The 20,222-nt window shown below is 36.7% G+C and overlaps 1 protein-coding gene across 1 annotated transcript in view; it reads left to right on the top strand.

Annotated features, from left to right (window-relative positions):
* Nucleotides 1-20,222, top strand: part of grid2 (glutamate receptor, ionotropic, delta 2) — a gene marked incomplete at both ends in the record, with an annotated part of 511,062 nt that overhangs the window by 369,152 nt on the left and 121,688 nt on the right. The window lies entirely within an intron of this gene.

Below are 20,222 nucleotides of genomic sequence, written 5' to 3'. Positions count from 1 at the left end.
TCCCAGGCCTTCCAGGAGGAATAAAACAACTTTTTCTTTTTCTTTTCTTTTTTCTTCTTTAACTGGATTAAATGATGGGCTCTTTATCTTCTCTTGCAGTCAGACTGGTGTAATCCTAGAGGACTGGAGAAAATGACCATTTGACCCGAAGGAGGACAACGGGTTTCTTGTGCCTTAGTTTTTCTTTTCTCCCCCCAGATAGACACACAATTCACACACGCCTCCAGGTTTCTCTTTCAGGGCCTCCTGCAGACCCCAAAGCCAGATGGTCTAAACAAATATCTAACACAATTTACAGTCCCTTAGGTCAATAGATACGGAATGTCACATCTGACCAAACGGCTGACTCTCATCAAAATTACACCTTTAATTCAAAGAACAGACTCCACGGCGCCAACAAAGACCCTTCGAACCTCTGCTTTGATCCTCCCAGAATATACATCCCAGTATGGCAGATCCAGGCCCCTCTTCCCACAGGAAGAAACTCCAGATGTACTTCTTTGTCTTCCTTAAAAATTTTCTTTAACTAACTGGTTTAATGTAGCCTACATGATTTTTGTTGATAGGTTTGACTGAAGTTTCCCTTTTCATTCATTCTCATATGTGATTTGATTCCTTGAATTGATCACACATCACAATTGGTCATGAACACTGTATTCAAAAATGTTGGTTTTATCTTTCCAAGCTTGGAACCCCTTTTAAGCAAATAATAGGAATGAATAAGAATGTAAGCTCTCTTTCAGGATTCATCGGCCGAGGAAGATGAGTCATGCCAATTGATTAATCCACATTTAATAGGAAATATGTGTTATATGCAACAATCTTGTTTCATGTGTAAAAGTATTGCTATTGGTAAATGTTTCCCTTTCAAGCAAACAAAACATCTGCATGATTCTCCAGAATGTTAATTGCTTTGCTTAAAACTAGGAAACAAAGTTAATAATTTGATTATCATGATCATGTTAATGAAATGGGAGAAAGGAACCAGGGCCCCACCGTGAAACAAAACCTGAATAATTCCTACCCCTTTGGTTAACAATCAAAGCTGACCTGATTGGGTAAGACTGACCCGCCTTCTGACTATTAGTAGTTTGTGATTGGTCAGGACCTAGAAGGAGGGTTCAGTTGAAATGGACCCGTGCTCTGGATTTCGCTCTCTCTTGATCCTCTTGATTCTTTTTACTTTGACTTAATTTCGTTGCCCTCTCGCAACTTTTCGCTGTACGCAGCTGTTCCTTTGTTCTTGTAAGTTTACCTTATGTCTCCTCTTTTTGTCGTTGCACGTAAGATCTTAACGAGATAAGTTTGAACAGAAAATGAATATTTGTTTTGAAGGTGAAACAAGCCTTGTTTAATTTTTACCCAGTGAAAATTTTTATTTTTCCTTTTTGAGATCAGTAACTCATCAGAACCGCAGTTCCACTAATTTTGCATCTGGACAAGTACTGGATATCCTAATACAGTACGCGTGGAACACACCTTCTGGAATAGTTTGAGTGTGAGGAACACCACCATTGGTTCTGGGATTCTGCTGGACAGAGATCCCAAACCGTTCATCAGAGCAGCTTCAGACCTACTCCTCCCGACGACAGGCGGTCCATTTCCCGGAGACTCGCAGTCCAGGAGAAAACCACCCGGTCCGCCGGCTCCGCCTGACCCACGTCCAAGTAGGATCTTCATATCGCTTTGATATCACTTGTGGTGTTCAACAGTACATCAAAATTTACCAAATTATAAGTTTGAATTCTCATCCAAACGTAATATAACTAAGTATATTATTATCAAAGATTTAGGTGAAATAACGACACAGATTTAATTGTTTCAATTCCAACCAGTTCCTTTCTGCTCCATTTCATTCAATCCATTTTTAACTCTCATTATTACTGTCATAAATGAAAACCCGTGCAGACAAATTCATTAGACAATCTCACCAATAACCTCTCCATCATTGCTCATTTTCACTGCTGTATGTTTACCATCATTGTAATAAATATGTATAATCACTTCATCCGTTCTTGTCATAATTTCTGAATGCAAATTTTTCCGGTTCATTCGTTCTTAGAATTTACTCCTTTAAATTGAGACTGTTTATTGAATTGAGTTTATTACAGGTGTCTCATCCTCCTGAATCTTAGTTTAATCAAAAGTGATGAGTGGTGCTCCGAGGTAATTAATAGAGGCATATTTATGGTACAGGTGTGGAATATAACAAATTTATCAAATTAAGCAAATGAATAGATTTTTTTTTTAATATAAATTATTATAAAAGGAGCAGATAATTAAATCTTTTTTGGTTCCATTTTATACACCTCTTCATCTGATGTTCTCGATCGTCCACCCTTCCCTTTATCCAATACTCTTTTTTCCCAATAAATTTCTTGTGCTATGCACAACTTGAGGGACATGATGGTGAATTATTCCCGTAGTTTTGTTGACCGTGTGTATCCAATTTTGTTTCAATGAACGACATTGTGCATCTTCTGGAGGAGCAGCCATTGTTTAAGATTCTATTAAACAGAAGCTCGCTCTTTAAAAGGGCACCTGAAAAGCACGAATTGAACGCTATTTAAAACTTTGATAACCACTGAGTTCATGCAAGAAATTTAATTAATATAGGTTGTCACTTGTCTTTTTAATACTTTTTTTAAGCAGCTTCACTGACAAGAAGCCAAACAAGTGTCACAGATGAGAGGGAAGAAAAACTTCTGCGTCATATGAACCAGATTTTTTTTTTTTTTTCTGTGAGGGGTGGTGTGTTTTTTCCCCCGCTTTTTATACACATTAAAAAGTGATTGGAAATTATTTTAATCTTTATTGTGGATGTATATATTCATTTACAGCCTCTGGTTTTACCTACTAGTACACAGAGTCATCCAGTCATGCTGCAGCCTATCACAGTCTGTCACAGCACTGAATACCAAACAATCATATCATGGATTATCTATGACTGATATCACCATATGCCTACAGTAGATTTTCTCATGGTCTTAATAAGTATGGGCAAGGAGGATTTATGATTTTCAAATTCTTGTGTTTGTGTTTATGTGCTTGTGTGTGTGTTTATGGCTACACATACTAAACTGATTACATTACATTTGAATTGGTTTGATATGATATCAATCTTTCCCTCCCTCTTCTCCCACCTCTTGTCAAGCCCTATTCTTCCATTTCATACCCATTTCCCTACTTTTCTCTCATCTCATTCTTTATTATCCCATTGCCTTATTCTTTAACTTAAAGGCTGACAAATTTCTAAAAAGAAACCTATCCCAATTATAAAATACATGGCCTGATAAGTAATAGAAAATAACAAGAGACTAAAATGGCTGTCAAGTCACTGCAATATTCCGTCACAATTACTCGAAAACAAGACAAGCCAAAGGTTTATCGTAGAAAAAGCCAAAAGATAGAATGAAAGAATAGAGAGGGGTATCACGTGAATAGACATATAGAAAAAAAAGAACGATTAATCTTGGGGGATACACGAAAGAGAGGTTGCAATTGCACATTGTTTATTAGATTAATTTATCATTGACAAAGTTCAACTCTTGATGTGTGCAAAACTCATGAATGAAACCAAAGGTATTTTTTGACCCCTTGGTGTAATAAAAGCAAAAACATCATGCTGCGCACCCTCCTCTGGCTAAAAAAAAAAATATGTTAAATGAAGGACTTTCATGGGGCAAACAGGGTTTACTTTAGTCAAAGCAGCTGCTTAGATGTTACATATCAAATATATGCTGCAGAGGTCACACTTTGGTCCCCTTCCAGCTTTGGGCTGAGTTACAAACTATGTTGCATTGTGCAACTTAAAGTGGAACTATTATGTGCATTTCAGGCTAATTTATTTTTATTTCTGAGACCAGAAGGGCTGGGATTGATCGAGTAATTGTCATAAATCGCTTTATTTACTTCAGACCGACCCTCTCAGTAGGCTGTAAGATCAGCCTGCGGGCAAAACAAGTGGATTGAGACTCTTCCGCATTAAGCCCCGCCTCCCGCCACTGCACTACATCGGGAGCGCACACCGCACCTGCTTTCGCTGTCATTGTAACATCTCATAAACAGAAGGATTCGGCTGATATTAACTCAATAGAAAAAACAAAATACAATGTCAACACATAGCATACAGCCCTACATGTTGGAACCTGAATCCGACCCTGAAAACAAAGTGGAAAACAGCAACCCACAGCAACGAATGCAGCAGGATGTCTCTCTTTGGTAAACTCACCAGCCATCGTTTGAAATAACTTTATCCGACGTTTTCCAGCCGCCTGATGTATTTGTACATGCCCTTGTTAACCAGTAGAAGGTAACCAATCACCGAACCTTATCCTTGGACGTCACAAGGATTTTGAAGTAGAAAAAACTCTCTAAAACGACGCGTTTTTCGTCGCCGTGGAAACCGAACGGAGAGCATGCTGGAACTCAAACTCAAACATGCGTTTAGGTGATAAAAAAACAGTGTCGTTCACATGTCTGATGAGGATTCAACATTGTAACACTGTAGAAAGCTCAGAAAACTCAAAATACCATAATAGCACCCCTTTAAATTCTCATAAAAGGTGCATCCTATGTGTCTAGTGTAGCGGAATATGCCTCTACTAATTCTTAATTTATTAATTACCTCGGAGCACCACTCATCACTTTTATTTAACTTAAGATTCAGGCGGATGAGACACCTGAAATAAACTCAAGTTCAATAAATAGTCTCAATTTAAGGAGTAAATTCTAAGAACGAATGAACCAGAAATTGTGCATTCAGAAATTATGACAAGAACCGATAAATTGATTACATATTTATTGACAATGATGATAAACAACACAGTAGAAAAAACCAAACAGTTAAAAAGAGGTTATTAATGGAATAGTATAATGAATACGTCTGCATGGGTTTTCAATTCTTACATTAATAAGGAACGCTGAAATTAATTAAATGAAATGGAGCAGGAAGAAACTGGTTGCAATTAAGCAAATAAATCAGGATGATTATCTTACTTAAATCTTTGATAAGAATGTGTTCAATAATTCTAAATTTGGATAAGAATTCAAATTTTAATTATTTAGTTAGAATTTGATGTACTGGTTTGGGACATCACAAAGGTCAGAGCACTATTAGATCCTACTTGGACACTGGATGTCCGGAGTGTGGGTTGAAGCGGGTGGTTGGTTCCCTATTTGGCACGTTTCCGGGGGATTGGATCCCTGGACCGTCAGACGGGGTAGGTCTATGCAGCTACTCTGGGCTTCTGGGTCCGTTCAGCGGAGTTCCAGAACGGCGTGATGATGATCCAGATTGTCCCAAAAATAGATAGTTCCAGATTTTACGTATAAAGACGCAGTGGAAAGATTGGAGCTACGGTTCTAGTTAATTACTGATCTCAGGAAAAATGACTGGTTACAAATAAACACTTGTTGTACTTTCTCCCGTTTGGAAGAACGGAGAGGTAAAAGGCTTATAACGAAATAAAACTAAAAAAGAAAAAGAAGATGAAAGCTGAAAAAGGGAAAAGAAGACAAAAAGCTAAAAGAAGACAAAAAGCACAAAGAAGACTAAAACTAAAAAAAAAAGACTAAGGAAGTCAGGCTGCCAGTCTAATTTAAACAGACCCGCCTTTCAAACTTCCAGCCAATCATGAGTTGCTTCTGTCAGAGGCTGACCAACCTTATCCAACCAGGTCAGCTCTAGTTCCTCCCCTCTGCATCTCATTAATGTGAACATGATACTCAAAAATTCTTTACTTTGTTTGACTCCAATACACATCAAATCACATTCTTAAGAGTTATGCAGACTCCTTGTTTGCTGGGAAGAAAAGCATTAACTTATAGTATTACTTTCACACATGAAAAGATTGGCTACATGTATTTTTATTAAAGGTGGATTAATTAATTGTCATGGCTCGTCTTCATCGGGCAATAAATCCTAAAAAGGAAAACTCACATTTGATTCATTCACATTAGTAGCTTAAGAGAGGTCTGAAGCTTGGAAAACATAATCACGATTATTTAATGTAGTGTTTATGATTAATATGCGTGTGTGATCAGTTCAAAGAATTAAATCACATATCAAGATAAAATAGTGAAAAAGAAGAAATTCAATCAAAACAATTAACCACAGTCATTTAGACTAAGTTAAATCGGTTAGACAACTTATAAAATAAGATCAATGAGGTTAAGCATCTAAGGTTTCCTTCAATTGGGGGAAGAAGTTTGGATTTCTTTCCAGTCTCCTTCTCAATCAGGGGAGGGGTTGTTCTGGCGCCATGAAGTCTGGTACTTTTATGAAAGGTGTCATTTTTTACAAGAACCAGGATTTGGTCAGATGCGACTCTCGGCAGCCCCCCGACCTGCAACTATAAATTGCGTTCCACTCCTTTGTTGATGCAGCTGCATTCTGTAGAGAGAAAAGGTGTAAATCTCTGAGTGCCGTCCTCCCTTGGATCAAATGGTCACCCTTCTCGTCCTGTGTGGACCAGTCTTACTGCAGAGAAAGAAATGACAACTATTGTTTAATCCAGTTCGAATGTCTTTTAATCCTGGAAGGCCAAGATCACTACACTAGGATTACACCAAAATACAGCAGTGAAACAGAGACATGGCAATGAGTGAACAAGATACTAGTAGCAAGTTTCTCAACATCTCTGTCAATCCCCGCTGCCTAGACAACAGTTGGCCTACAGCTAATGCAATTTTGTGGTGTTAAGGATGAGTGATGGGGTTGGCTTTGCTTATCTTTTATACACAATTTCACTGCATAGGAGTGTGATTTTATACTTCACCTAAAAGTTCTGAGAAAAAAATCCATCAGTTTAGCAATCCAAAGACACTATTTAGAAAAACCCACTTGTCATCATTTTAACTAGTGACTTTTTAGCTAAAACTGAAACGTGTCTGCTCATTAATCTACATAATACTAAGCAAAAGTTGATTACTTGAGGCTTATTCTGTTATGTTTCAGTACCTGAAGTGTACAGCAAGAACACAGTTAAAGGTCAAAAGTTTACTCAGACTCAAACCACCTTCTTCAGGACAATTCTAAGTGGGGAAAACAAACTACAGCACAAACAAGGGAAATGATAAATGAATCAAACATGACCAACATTATCATGAAATTAATTAATAAACCAAGGCCTCCAAGACAAATGTCCCAGTCACTTATCTACTATCAGATCTCCTACTTTCGTATGTAAAAGTTGTTGATTGTTCATAAGGCAAACACTCCCTTTTTGCCATCAGATAATGCCACAACCAGTTTGTCATGGCACTGCTGCCAAAGGGGTCCTGGTGCATATCTTACAGATTCTCGCAGCTTTGATTAGGGGACAGGATGATAACAGACTGAAACCACACACATCGTCATGATGTTGATCTTACACTGCATGTGTTGGCACACATTAATTATAGCCCGCAAAGAACAAAGCACAGTGATGCAGTAATGACAGATCTATGAAAATGATGTCGGCTAAATTGAATAGCCTTTTTTTCTTTCTCCACTTTGTCCTGCTTGGAACCATATGTTGCATCACTTCAAAGTTGTTTTGTTATAAATTCAATCTTTTGTTCCCTTGTCTGTTAAAATGCTGCACGCTCCCATCTTTCTTTCTTTTTTTCGCCTTTGTCACCTATAATCCTCATACACACCTTCTCACCCCTACATCTTGACATCTCTGTTGCTTGAACAGTTTTATTTTTGTCTTTTGATCACCCGTCCCATAACTACTCTTTTCCATCTCCTCAATGATGTCCTCCTCTTCTGTCCTTTACTCTCCCTCACTTTCTCTCTGCCAGCAAGGCCTGCAGGCTTTCAGCAGCATTACAGTGTGTAAACCTCGGATTACAGCAGCCAGCATTGCATGCCTCTGTGGATCAGAAATGCACAAGTGTGCGAATATACACCCACCCACACACCATTTACACTCACACTTACAAGATATTTACATAGCAGAAGGCACACATGAAAATTGCAATACTCTGATTGCCAGTGAACAGCACATAAACATTGTGTTCACATGAACACACATAAGCCTGCTGTGCCCAGTTCTGTAGCATAAGAAGTTCTTTAACTTCCAAATTACTCACAATGTTAATGTCACAGCTAGCTGACAAGACGATTAAATCTTCTCTGTGTTTACCTAAGTTTTTCCTGCTTCTTGCTGCTGTTTACCCCATATACCTCCCAACTCCATCATCTTTGTTGCTGGCTGACATTCCTCTGTTAAAACCTTTGCAAAGAAATTATGAATAAGCCCTTTGGGTTTGTTGCCTGTCAAAAATATTGTTATAAAGCCCACAGCTGAACATAGAAAACAAAAACTGGTTAAATATATCAAATAATGTTTTAAGTTGTCTTGAGCTAAGTAACAATCTCTGCTCTGAGACACGTGAGCTTCTCCACTGGAGGTGCCAATTGACACTCTCACACCAGCACAAATCAACTTGGCAAAAAGATTTTCTTATAAACCAACCAAACAGCTTGAAGATTCAATTACACATTTCCCCTTTTATACTGAAAATATGTTATTTACTTGACATATAGGTACAGTTGAAAGTAATAAATCTTAAAAGCTGTAGGATGTGAATGCTTTCTTGTATGAACATATGTAACCCTTAATAGACCAGAGTTTTTTAGTTTTATGTTGTTTATTTGCTCTACTGTAGTTAGTGCAGTACAAGTGAAGTTACGCAAATGGATATATATATATATATATATATATATATATATATATATATATATATATATATATATATATATATATATATATATATATATACACATATATATCCAAGTGTGTAACTTCAGCTGTACTACACTAACTACACCAACTATGATAGTTTTTTTTCTTCTCTGAGCTAAAAACCTGTAGGGAATAGAATAACTAGATGAGAACAAAGAGAAGAACATTATTTGAGTGGAATTTAATTCTTATTCTGTTTCATGTGAAAAGATGAATTGGAAGTCGCATACAATTTTAGTTCAAGATAAATCATCTTTGAACGGTTTTTGGTATTAAAAGCTGTTGTAAGTGGCTTTAACTTGGCCTTTCCTTTCACCCAATCTCAGCCTGCCTTCTGAGAGCATCTATTTGTTTAAAGTATACTCAATAGAAAAGCACAATTTAATTTCCCTGAATGTCTTTTATTGAACCCTTTTTCTGTTTATCTCTGGATCTTTGCCATCTCTTTCTTTTTGACTGCTTGAACGTTTTTTGCGAGTGAAATAACAGGTTACAAAGGAAGTCAAAGGATCAGTTGCTGAAACACAAGACAGAAGCTTTTGGACATACCCAGTTCAAAGATGAGCTCTAAATTAACAGCGAGAATTAAAATGGAGGAAGATGGAGCAGAATGTCGATGAATTTATGGGAGAGAGTGAGAGGAAGGAAGTGCAAGTCTTGGACTGCAGAGAACGAAAGCGTGCCAAATATATCTTCCTGTCAAAACGGCCGTGAATGAAAGCTCCTAACTGTCTGCACATATAGCACACTTGCACTTACTTCACCGACATCAGTGTCCATCTTTTCACAGGTGCAGTGATTGCAGTCAAGACTTTAAAATCCCTGCCACACTTATTGACACTTTAATGACCAATTCACCGTCATAACTGACTGACAGCTCTTTGTGCTGACACTGTTTATGGCTCTGCTCTTAAAGAAGTTGACATAGTTTATACTTTTTTACTAAATATTCCTTCTTATACTTGTCCTGCCAGACAGCAGGGTTAGAAATAAAATTACAGATAGCCTGTTAGAGATTGGAGTTTATGTGTAAATCATGCTGTGCACACCCTGTGAAAGTTGAACTTAAAGGTCAGTACTGGTCTTTTTCCTTTTTTTTTTCCCCCTAGAGACCTTTATTTGTGGATTTAGAGCAATTTAACAATGTAAAATACTATGTCATGTTAATGTGTTTTGATTGATTGACTCATTTTAATTAATGAAATTATGAAAAAAATTAAACATACATACACACACACACACACACACACACACACACATATTTTAAATATATAATACATATGTACTATGTTTTGGTAAACTTTGCTTACAATGTTCTTGGGATTGTAGTTAATCACCTGTATTTAGTTAACTTTAAGCAAATTAAGAGCTACAGTATGTTTGTTGGTAAACCAGAGTTCATATCTTTGAAATTCATCATCGTTCATTTGTACATTCACACCTCCCCAAATGAGCCAGAATTTCAGAGCAAACAAAGCCACTATTGCAATAAAGTAATCCGGCCTCTAACTTTTAATACAAAGAGTGCCAAATAAATTTTACACCCATGTCTGTCTGTTCACATCTGTATTGTGATGCATTTAAAATACAAGTTTTTCCCCCACCCGTACAATCTATACTTTTTAGGCTTCAGCTAAACATCAGAGGTTGGTCTGTTTTTCACAAAGTACTTTACAAATTATCTTTATTTATGGATACGTTTTGGCTTTTGATCCCTTTAAAGGTAAAGCAAGCAGTGTAAATCATTGTTATATTCACAAATATATCTAAATAGTAAAATAAAACAAAACAAGAGAAACAGAAAAAAAAAACCTGATTCATATTGCAACCCATCGACCAGCATACTGTATGTAGAATCAGCTAAAAAGATCTCTGCAGGGTTTATGACTCTCTCCCTTCCTGAGGTAAAAAGGCTGCAACATTTCAATGTTGTCCTAGATATCTATCACCTGTGGTATACTGAGCAAAAGCCTGTCAATGTCAGAATAGATTAGTTGTAAATGCATGGCTCTTTTTTCCAATATTCCATCACCAATTTGATTAAAAAGTGTCAGCAGACAAAAGTAGAATAATATCTTGCATCTGTGTGTCTGTGATGGTTTCAAACCACACTTTCAAAGCTCATTTCCCATGCTAGAAATATATGTGCATGTATGATTTCTAACCCCACATGTACATCTACATGTATTATTTATAACCCAGTGGTATTTAGATTATTTCCCGCTTATCTTCAGTGAGCAGTCGTCGTTGCTTCAACGTCTTCATCTATATATTCTCTTCTTTTGTCAGCATGTGTTTGGTGGTGGTGAGGCCTTCCTATTTATTTGTACATACATTTCTACGTATGTCAAAACTCTACCACTTCACTTCTTTAGCTATACATTTATAAAGTATCATAAATTATTTTCAAACAAAAAAGCAAGAAAGCACCAGTCAAAGGCCTTGGTTTAATGTTACAGACTTGTCAGTATTCTGTAGCCTTTTATTCACTCCATGAAGTTTCTGCAAAGGGAGGTAGGAGACCTGAATAGTGTAATTTGCCTATCTACCTGCTGGTACTTATCATGGGTGCCAGGGAGACATGGAGCAATGATGGAAGGTAGGAGACAAAAGATAAAAAAGACTAGACAAATAAAGTTGAAAACTTTCCCCCATTAATGCTATAGGAGAACTTTGGTAATAATCTATAACAGACTTTTATTATATTCCTTAGAGGATCCTCAACCTTTCATCAGTCTCCTCATTGTTATGCTGCAGAGTGTAAGACCTTTCCACTCATTCATTTTACTACATGGAGAGTAAAAGTAGAGCATAGAACATTGTTTTTAAGACCCCTTAATGTGTGACTTTACTGATTCTGTTTTGGTCTTTCTCTGCTACACCTTGTTTTTTGTTTGCTTGCTTGTTTTTATTTTTTTCCTTCACTTCCTGTCTGACAAAAATAAATATATAAATTAAAAGTTCACACATCCAGAGATAAACTCATAAATTATATAAATGCCTGTGGAATTATTTTTGTACCACTTGGTTTTATGCAAACAAATTTATCATATTTTTCATTCCCAGACATATCTGAAACACAGAGGTTAATTGATTTAAAAAGGTATTTTCCAGGAACTCATTGCATTCATGATTCCTCTGCATTAATGCAATTATTGATGAAGCATGTCTCAGTTATTCAATTATAAATAGGCAGACACTAATTTAAAAGATAATGCGTTCTAATCATAAGTTACTAATTCATTTAAAAGTTTGGTGTTTAAAAGTGCATTAAAGCGCAAAGTTTGAATTTTTACATACGTATCACACCCCAGCTAGCCCTCCATCATGTTCACACACACAGCCATGCATCTTCCCAACAATTCAAGCAAGCAATAACACAGCCTGCAGCTCATCTGGGAAATCACAGCAGAGTTTGTTGTTGTCGCTGCAGTAATGATCGGTTTGTATAGACTGTAGCTATAAATGTGTGTGCATATGTGTGTGTATGAGGCAAGGTGGATGAAGGAATGCGAGTGACTCAGTGGACCCAAATGTATTGTCTGGCAGTGCAGGACCACAACAAATTATCTAATACCAATAAACCCTGTGCCTCATGCGGTGCTTTTGTCATTTTTTAAACTCATATTTTGTCATCTATTCCTACTTACTTATGGTGTCCAGTGCTGTCTATAAAACAGTAAATATTCACAAAGGGCCCCAATTTCAACATACCTGTAACATTTCTAGATATTGACTTTAAGTACTTTATGTCTCCTCCTTTAAACATCCCGGGAAACAATCCAGCCTCAGGATTCCATTGGGCACGAGTCTATATGTCGTGTTTGCAGTGTGCTTTGTTCTACTTCTCAAAAATGTCAGCATTTTATCAGCAAGCAAAGGTATATGTACATATCTAATGAATGTCGATTTACATTTTAGGTTTGAAATCCCAGCTTGGGCCCATTCCTGCCTGCTTGCCAAGAGAGCTACTCTTGATTTGGAAAGCTATAAATACATTTAAAAAATTAAATACATAAACAAATGATTTTGATTACTTCATTGATGATAGTAGCATATGATATAAAGGTATGATAGTAAATCCAAATTGAACAAATGATTTTGATTACTTCATTGATGATAGTAGCATATGATATAAAGGTATGATAGTAAATCCAAATTGAGTTACACGCACATATTTGTATTTCTTAAAGAGCTGATTAACAGCAAGTATATCACTGATATAATATTGCCACATGGAAAACTTTACATTCCTCTTACCTTATTACTGTTAACAAATCTACCACTTTAAAATGGATTATTATTCAGAACATCAGGAATACTTCTAAAAAAAAATTTTCAGTATCACATGACTTTAGTTTAATGATATTTATGGCTGTGTAATGGATGCATTTTAGAGCAATCTGTGTGCCAAGATGCACATAGTGTAGTTCACATATTCACCATCATTTACTACAATATTAGCTTTATTGGAAGGATGTGGAAACAAATGTCGAGAACCACAAAAAAGTATCCTGTTAGCATCTTGATTTCCATTTTTAAAAAATCAGCTTCTTCCCTTCTTCCTCAGATTAAGAGTTGTGTCAGCAGGTTCATTTCTATGCATCAATATTCCGTTTCACTGTGAAATTGCGTGCTATAATAATGATAGAGTAGGGAGGAGACAAAGTTTGTAAATATTGATATGTTTCCTTGTTAGCCCCCAAAGACTTTTTTTTTCCAATTTAAATTTATTCTATATAGAAATAAAATTGAATTAAAAAGTCTGTCCGTGCACTGAGAAAATAATTAATCTTAACAGGTAGAACAATATTTCCAATTTATCATGTTTCTTTTATACCTTGTCATGATACACTTTATCTGTAATTTGCCAACAAGATTCATTGTCTTTCTGTATTTGTGTTTATTGAAATCTGTTTCTCATCAAGCTATAGGCAGTAGGACAGAACTATTATTAAGTGTTTTTTTTTTTTTTCCAAAGTGTCTTTTCTGACTTAGAACCTGAATTAAATAAGTTATTTATTTATGTGTTCATTGATACATTTATTTACCATTTTTATCCTATTGCAGCAGACAAGAATATAATTTAAAAGAAGATTTTTAAAAGAGGAGCATAATATACACATTGCATTTTGTTAAATTGCTTGAGTCATGAATTTGGATGGACTACCTGGCATAGAGTCGGATAAAACAGAAAAGTGAACAGCTGCAGTACAAGTAGTGAGCTAGGTTTCATGGCTGCATGGATTAGCATACAGACTAGTGGAGATTACACAGTTGGTTGTGCAAAGCCCTGATACCAGTGCAGCCTGGACTATGCTGCTGTAAACTGTCCCTCTCTGTTGACTGATAGAGACAAGACAGTAAAGACAGACAGGGACAAAGGCTTGGCTTTTGTTGCTCGTTTTTCTTATAACATGTCTTCTAATCAGTAGGGTGCTTAAGGGACTGAGAGGAGGGAAGAGGACAGAAGGAAAGCTTGGTGCACAAGCTGTTCTGAGACTTTATTGACACACGTGTTGCTCATTGGCACAGGAGGGGATCCATTGGGGAAGAAAGTGAAACTGCTCTGCAGCTTATCTGTGTTTCAGCTTGGTTACTGTTTTCTCACTGCAGTGGCAGGCATGTGAATGTTTTGCAGTCAACAGGGAATTTTTCAGAGCTACAGAGGATGGCACAAACACACTCCTGTCATGCAGGTGAAAAAGCTTAGGACACAGTCTCATATACTGAGCCAGTGGTGATCAGCTAAACAGTGGACAGTCTGCACCAGTTTAGTGTCTGAAAGCACATATTCAAGTAAATGATCAAGAAGTAATGCCAAATTTAAGTTATTCATGTCATTTCATGGTAGCTGCTCTTGTCTACCAGCGGTAATGTGAGGCAGAGTTTAGGACTAAACTTTTTACATTTATTTATGTATTTTATTTTCTTTGTACAACTTCCAGCGCATATTGATTTAGTTGCAGCTGCTAATTGCTGTCAGTCCTTCATACTTTTCTCATTTCTGCTGCTTCAAAATGTCATTGACTATTGATTGCATTTTGATTTGTTTTGAGTAGTGTTCAACATAACAATTAGACTCAAAGCAACAGTCTGTTGCTCGATGTCATGTTTTATTTTTGTCTGGTTTTTTTGTCCCCTCTGGGAGACAGGGTGAGGTATGCACTAAATGCCGAGGCAAACCGTTGTGATTCAAAGATTCCATCCGGACTTGAGCTAAGTTGTACTCTGCTTGTGTGCCCAGGTATATCTGGTTCGAATTCATCCAGATATGTGTGTTTGTGTGTTGGATGGGTGTGTGTTTTCTGTAGTGACTGAAAGAGTTTGTTGTAACAGTAAATGACTCTTTTGGCCCCCACACAGTACCGGTCGATGGTCCAATTACTTTTAAACGTGTGTAGTTACACATCACCTGAAGTGCCTGAGGTCTTTCTGTGTGTTTGGTGTGTGACAATAAAGGTGTGAAGGTTACGAAAGTGCATCTCCATTTTCTTCGTTTTTTTGGGGGGTTTTTTTCTAGCTCTTGTAGTATTGTGGGATGTTTGTCAGGTCACCATGACCTAACAAAGCTGCAATACACATAGAATGCCAATGTATGTGTGTGTGTGTGTGTGTGTGTGTGTGTGTGTGTGTGTGTGTGTGTGTGTGTGTGTGTGTGTGTGTGCATACACGCTCATTTTAGTTAACTATGGCAAAGAGGACCAAACCATACTCTTACAATCAGTAATACTTGTTTAATGCAGTAATCATAAAGCTAAATAGCAGAGGAAGTTTCTACTTGGACTTGTTGTTATGTTTAAGGAGATGATATATATATTTTTCTCAGGAGTGATTCAAGTAATATTATTCATGGTTGTGTGCATGAGTGTGTGTCTGTGTGTGTGAGGTTAAGCTTTATTGACTTTGACTTTGTAATTTCTCTACTACATCATTTTTCTTGTACTCTAGATATGTTAATTAAATCACTTCCTTTCACTTATGGAAAATTACATTTGATCCTATTGAAAATTATTTGAACAAATGAAATAGCATTTCTGTCAGGGTGTTTGCTTGTTCTCATATATCCAACACTAATTCCCCCTGAGACATGTATAGCATTAACTCTGTAGTGGTAACTCTGCCTAGGAAGTATGTGACTATAAAAATAGAACAATGGAACAATATGGTGACATGGTGACTCTGCAGGTGCTAAAAACACATTAACTAACAAAGTAACAAACTATATTTTCCTTATGAATTTGTAAAGGAGTCTTCTGAACATTCAAAAAATCTGAAGCTTTTGTTTAACTTCAACAAGTACTTATTGGACACAGGCAGAGATTTTTTCATTCTCTGCTCTTTGCTGACTATGATGGTCATTAGACAAGAAGAATTTACTGCTGCAGGTAAGGAGGGCTGACTTTCACAATGTTTAGTGTTCTGTGGTGAATCTTACCTTCTGAATACATCATCAACTCTTTTAGTCAACAGTGTAAAGTAGAAGTTTAGTTTGCATTTATGACTGCATTCATTATACATACTACTTTTAGGTTGTCAAAATGCCAAATGATGCCCAAAGTGAAGAACTGTTTGCAGGTTGTGGAGTGGCATGTCGTCTTTTTTTTTTTTAGATTTTGTCTTATCAAGCATAAATTGATAAATGAACCCATTACTTTAATGAAAGTAAAAAAAAAAACTCAGATCACAATATCAGTTTCATGAAGTAGGCACCTGTTCCCATGATAAACATTCCTTCGAGCATTAAGAAATATCTTTCCCATCTCCATTTAGTTTTAAATAGGATTTTGAGCAATAGGTCTCATAGCTTCAAGTTCATCACCCGTGTCTGTTCCTGATCTGCTGTCATCATCATACTGTACAAAGAAAACTGCTGCAGTCGGTTATGTGTGGAAAGATGAAGACAGGATATTTTGTCTAGGGAGAATGTGTACAGGGTAGTAAGTACCAACCAAAGGGAAGTAAAGACAGGAAAACTGAGACAGTGTTAAGGGAAAGGAAAGACGCTAATGGCAGTATTTTGATGCTTGAGTCCACACTCTTAGGGTAGAAGCATAGAGGGTGCAAGTGCACATTTATTTCCCTCTGTCTAGGGGTGGGGGGGGATGCAATGAACCCTTATCTGGAGCTGTGAAGATAAGCAGAGGCAATAGGCCCATCTGCCAAGGCTGCTGATTGAGCTCCTTACTCATTCATGTCTTCATGCACAAAATTCAAGGCTGTCTTCACCCTTTCCTGCCATATTAAAGCCAATACAGTAAGCATTAAAATTCACTTCTGTTGATGTGTTGAAGGGTTTTTTGTTTGGCTTACTTTCCTCGACATGTTGTCATTTCCTCTTTGTCACCCAAGTGGATGACAAAGAGGAAATGAAGACAGTACTCATAACAGCCATTGTCAAGAGGATTGTATGTGCATGTTTATCTAAAAATATTGAAGCACAGATAATATTTAAAGGACGTTTACACTGTTTCTCTCTCAAGTAAATGACACAAACGTTATTATTAAATGTTAGTGATTAAGTAGGTGATTGTTAACAAGTCAAAGACAAGCTCATTCTGAAAATGAAGACACATGTCCAAACCAGTCTTTATTATGATTTAAACACAGACACACATAGACACACATACATTTAATCTTGGATGAAAATGTTCAGTTACTTTTGCTATTTGTTGTACAGTTACAGGCTACTGCCTGCTTTTAGTAACTATATGCAGTACAAAGTGCAGAATATTGTATTTTTTGCATGGATGATTTGTCTGCAACATTATTTCCATTTCCTTTTTACTCTAGCAAAATATGCTTTTAACGGCTGACATTGTGACTGAGAGATTAATAAGCTAAAAAAAAAAAAGTTTTCACATTGACTTATTCAAACATTGTGATTAAATCCAGACAAATCAATATTAAGTACTTTTCTCAAATGAAAAATATGTTTGAAATAAAAGAAAAAAAGACTTATTAATCCCAGGGGGATACTGAAAAAAAATATGGCAGCATTACAGGAAATGCTTTTGACTTTGCAACTCTTTCATTGTCATTATATTTTACTCTTCAGTCACACTGACATTGAGATCTAAACGTTACGGCTCAGCACAGCTGAATAGCTCTCAACAGGCCAGTAATATGGCGTAAAGTGGCAGGTGTGCTCACTAAGGCTTGCTTATTTATAGTTAAGTGTTCATTACTTTTCTCCCAGGCTTTGACCTTATACATGCCACACTATTCGCTGGTAAACACTAAACCTCTTACATATTTTCAGCTCTCATTTGTCATAATGCATTTCTTTACCTTATTCATTTTTCATTTAAAGGATGACTTCCTTTGTAATATTTGAGAACTGCAGACAGTTTGAAAAATACTTTGCTGTCAACACGTATGCCGTTTGCCATATGTGGAGAGAGTTTGTATTGCAGGTTTGCAATACCCACTCATGCAAGTTTCCTGGTACAACTGGCTTTCTTTGAGGCTTTTGGATGCACAATATATATTTTCTTGATTATATGAAGCCATATTTCTATAAGCACTTATGAGCAGCTCTTATCCTATAAATTCCCTTTTTATCATGTCTCTCTTCATCTCTGCTCAGCACTTATCAGAGTCATGTTTGTCTGCTGCGTGCCTTCCATATCTCATAGACTTTCCCTCCCTGCATATATCTTTCTTTACTTCTAATGCATATCTCTTGTTTCATGGTTGATTTTCACTTTGCATCACACACCTTTCCCAAATTTATAAATTTATGTCTGCTGGCGCACACACACACACACACACACACACACACACACACACACACACACACACACACACACCCATCCTATACACACACATGGGTTACTGACAGAGCACATGTAAAAAACAGGTTGTGCTTACACATTTGCATCTTACAATAAGCTTTTATGACACTGGCCAAGTATTAGGAAGAAGACTGGGGTCGAGTGTGATATTTTCACATAATAGTTGTTTTCTTCATCAAACAAAAGATGACAAGTATCACTGGATGTTATGAAGAACAGGAAAAAACTGAAATCTACTTGGAAGCTCCACATCCCCCCCTCCAGGCTCAAGCAGTAATAGCATATGATATAATTTTCTTGTTCTCATCCTTGAGACTTAAATGAGTGCAGGCATACAAGCAGGGTATGATTAAATGTAACTACAACAGTGTTGTACAGATAATTACAATAACAGTGTTTGCAGCAGGAGCAGAGATGACCCACCCTGACAGTGATGATAACTTTGTTTGGCCTATGTGAGGTCATCTGACTTAAGACGAAACATTTCTAGAGGTAATGCTACATTAAATGGGGCACAAAGCCAAAATTGTTTGTAAGAGAGTAACTACCATGAAAAAGTTGGAAAACTTTTGGATCAGTTGTCAACAGGTCAGCACAATGATGGTATGGGATGAGCACCTTGGAGAGCCAGACTTTTCTGGCACAAGATAGCACAAATGTAGCAAATTTATTTGCTAAGAAAATGCATTCACAAGTTGTGGAAAATTTGAATGCGTAATGTTTCTGATAGTAAAACAAAGTCTTTTTGTTTAATGTTTGTTCCAGTCTTTGAAACTTTAAAACCGATTGAGCTGCAGCTGCTAGTTTCCCAATCTAGCAGAAGGCTGTGCTTTTCCTGTCTGTACCAGGATATTGGTGAAAACAAGGCAGAACTAATGTGACTGGTAATCTCAACTGTCACATCTTCATTTTAAACATGGCCTGACACAATTCAGCAACATATGAATAGTTTTATGTAGATTATAACCACGATACATTCTTTCTAATTTGCATAATTTGCATTGACATTAACATTAACATCACTGATGTTAAATTTGCCCCACTACAGAACACACAATGACCCAGAAAATAGTACAAGTTTCAACCAAAAGCCTCCCCAACCCCCCCAGATATGTACATAACTTTGTGTTTCTAAGATATTTTCATGGTTAGCTAAAGCTGCTCTTCTGAACAAAACTGAGACAGGCTGCTTATTTGGGTAGATCTTATCACCAACGGAGGGTGGTGCATTATTTAATTGTTCTGTTATAATGGGCTGCAAACCAGAATAGCTAATTCAGAAATACTAATTATGACCAACAGAGAAAATACTAAGTAAGGGAATTATTTCTTTTGTTTAACTGTGGATCTCAAGTCACATTGCAGACAGTTATTGTTAAAAACAAAACTTTTTCCCAGTATACCCCAGGTTTATTTCCTTTTATCCGGTTCTTTAATGGTGTAATAAATGTCTGTATTTTGCTAAAAACTTCAAATGAATATGCTTGCCCTTGACTTACCATCACCAACCACAACTGTTTCCTTTAAAATCAAAGATAAAATAAAAAACATCGAATGTTACTTCATCCTAATAGAATCAGTTCATGTGAGCTTTAAATTACCATTTAGTCCCAAATGTGAACTGATCGGAGATGACGTAAGTTGTGCAACAAACGGTAACTCTGAGTTTTGGAAAAATGGATTATGACAT

Source organism: Telmatherina bonti (assembly GCF_933228915.1).
Source record: "Telmatherina bonti genome assembly, chromosome: 13".
Classification (NCBI taxonomy): domain Eukaryota; kingdom Metazoa; phylum Chordata; class Actinopteri; order Atheriniformes; family Telmatherinidae; genus Telmatherina; species Telmatherina bonti.
The sequence above is the reverse complement of the archived record's forward strand: the minus strand, read 5'-3'. Positions and strand labels throughout refer to the sequence as shown.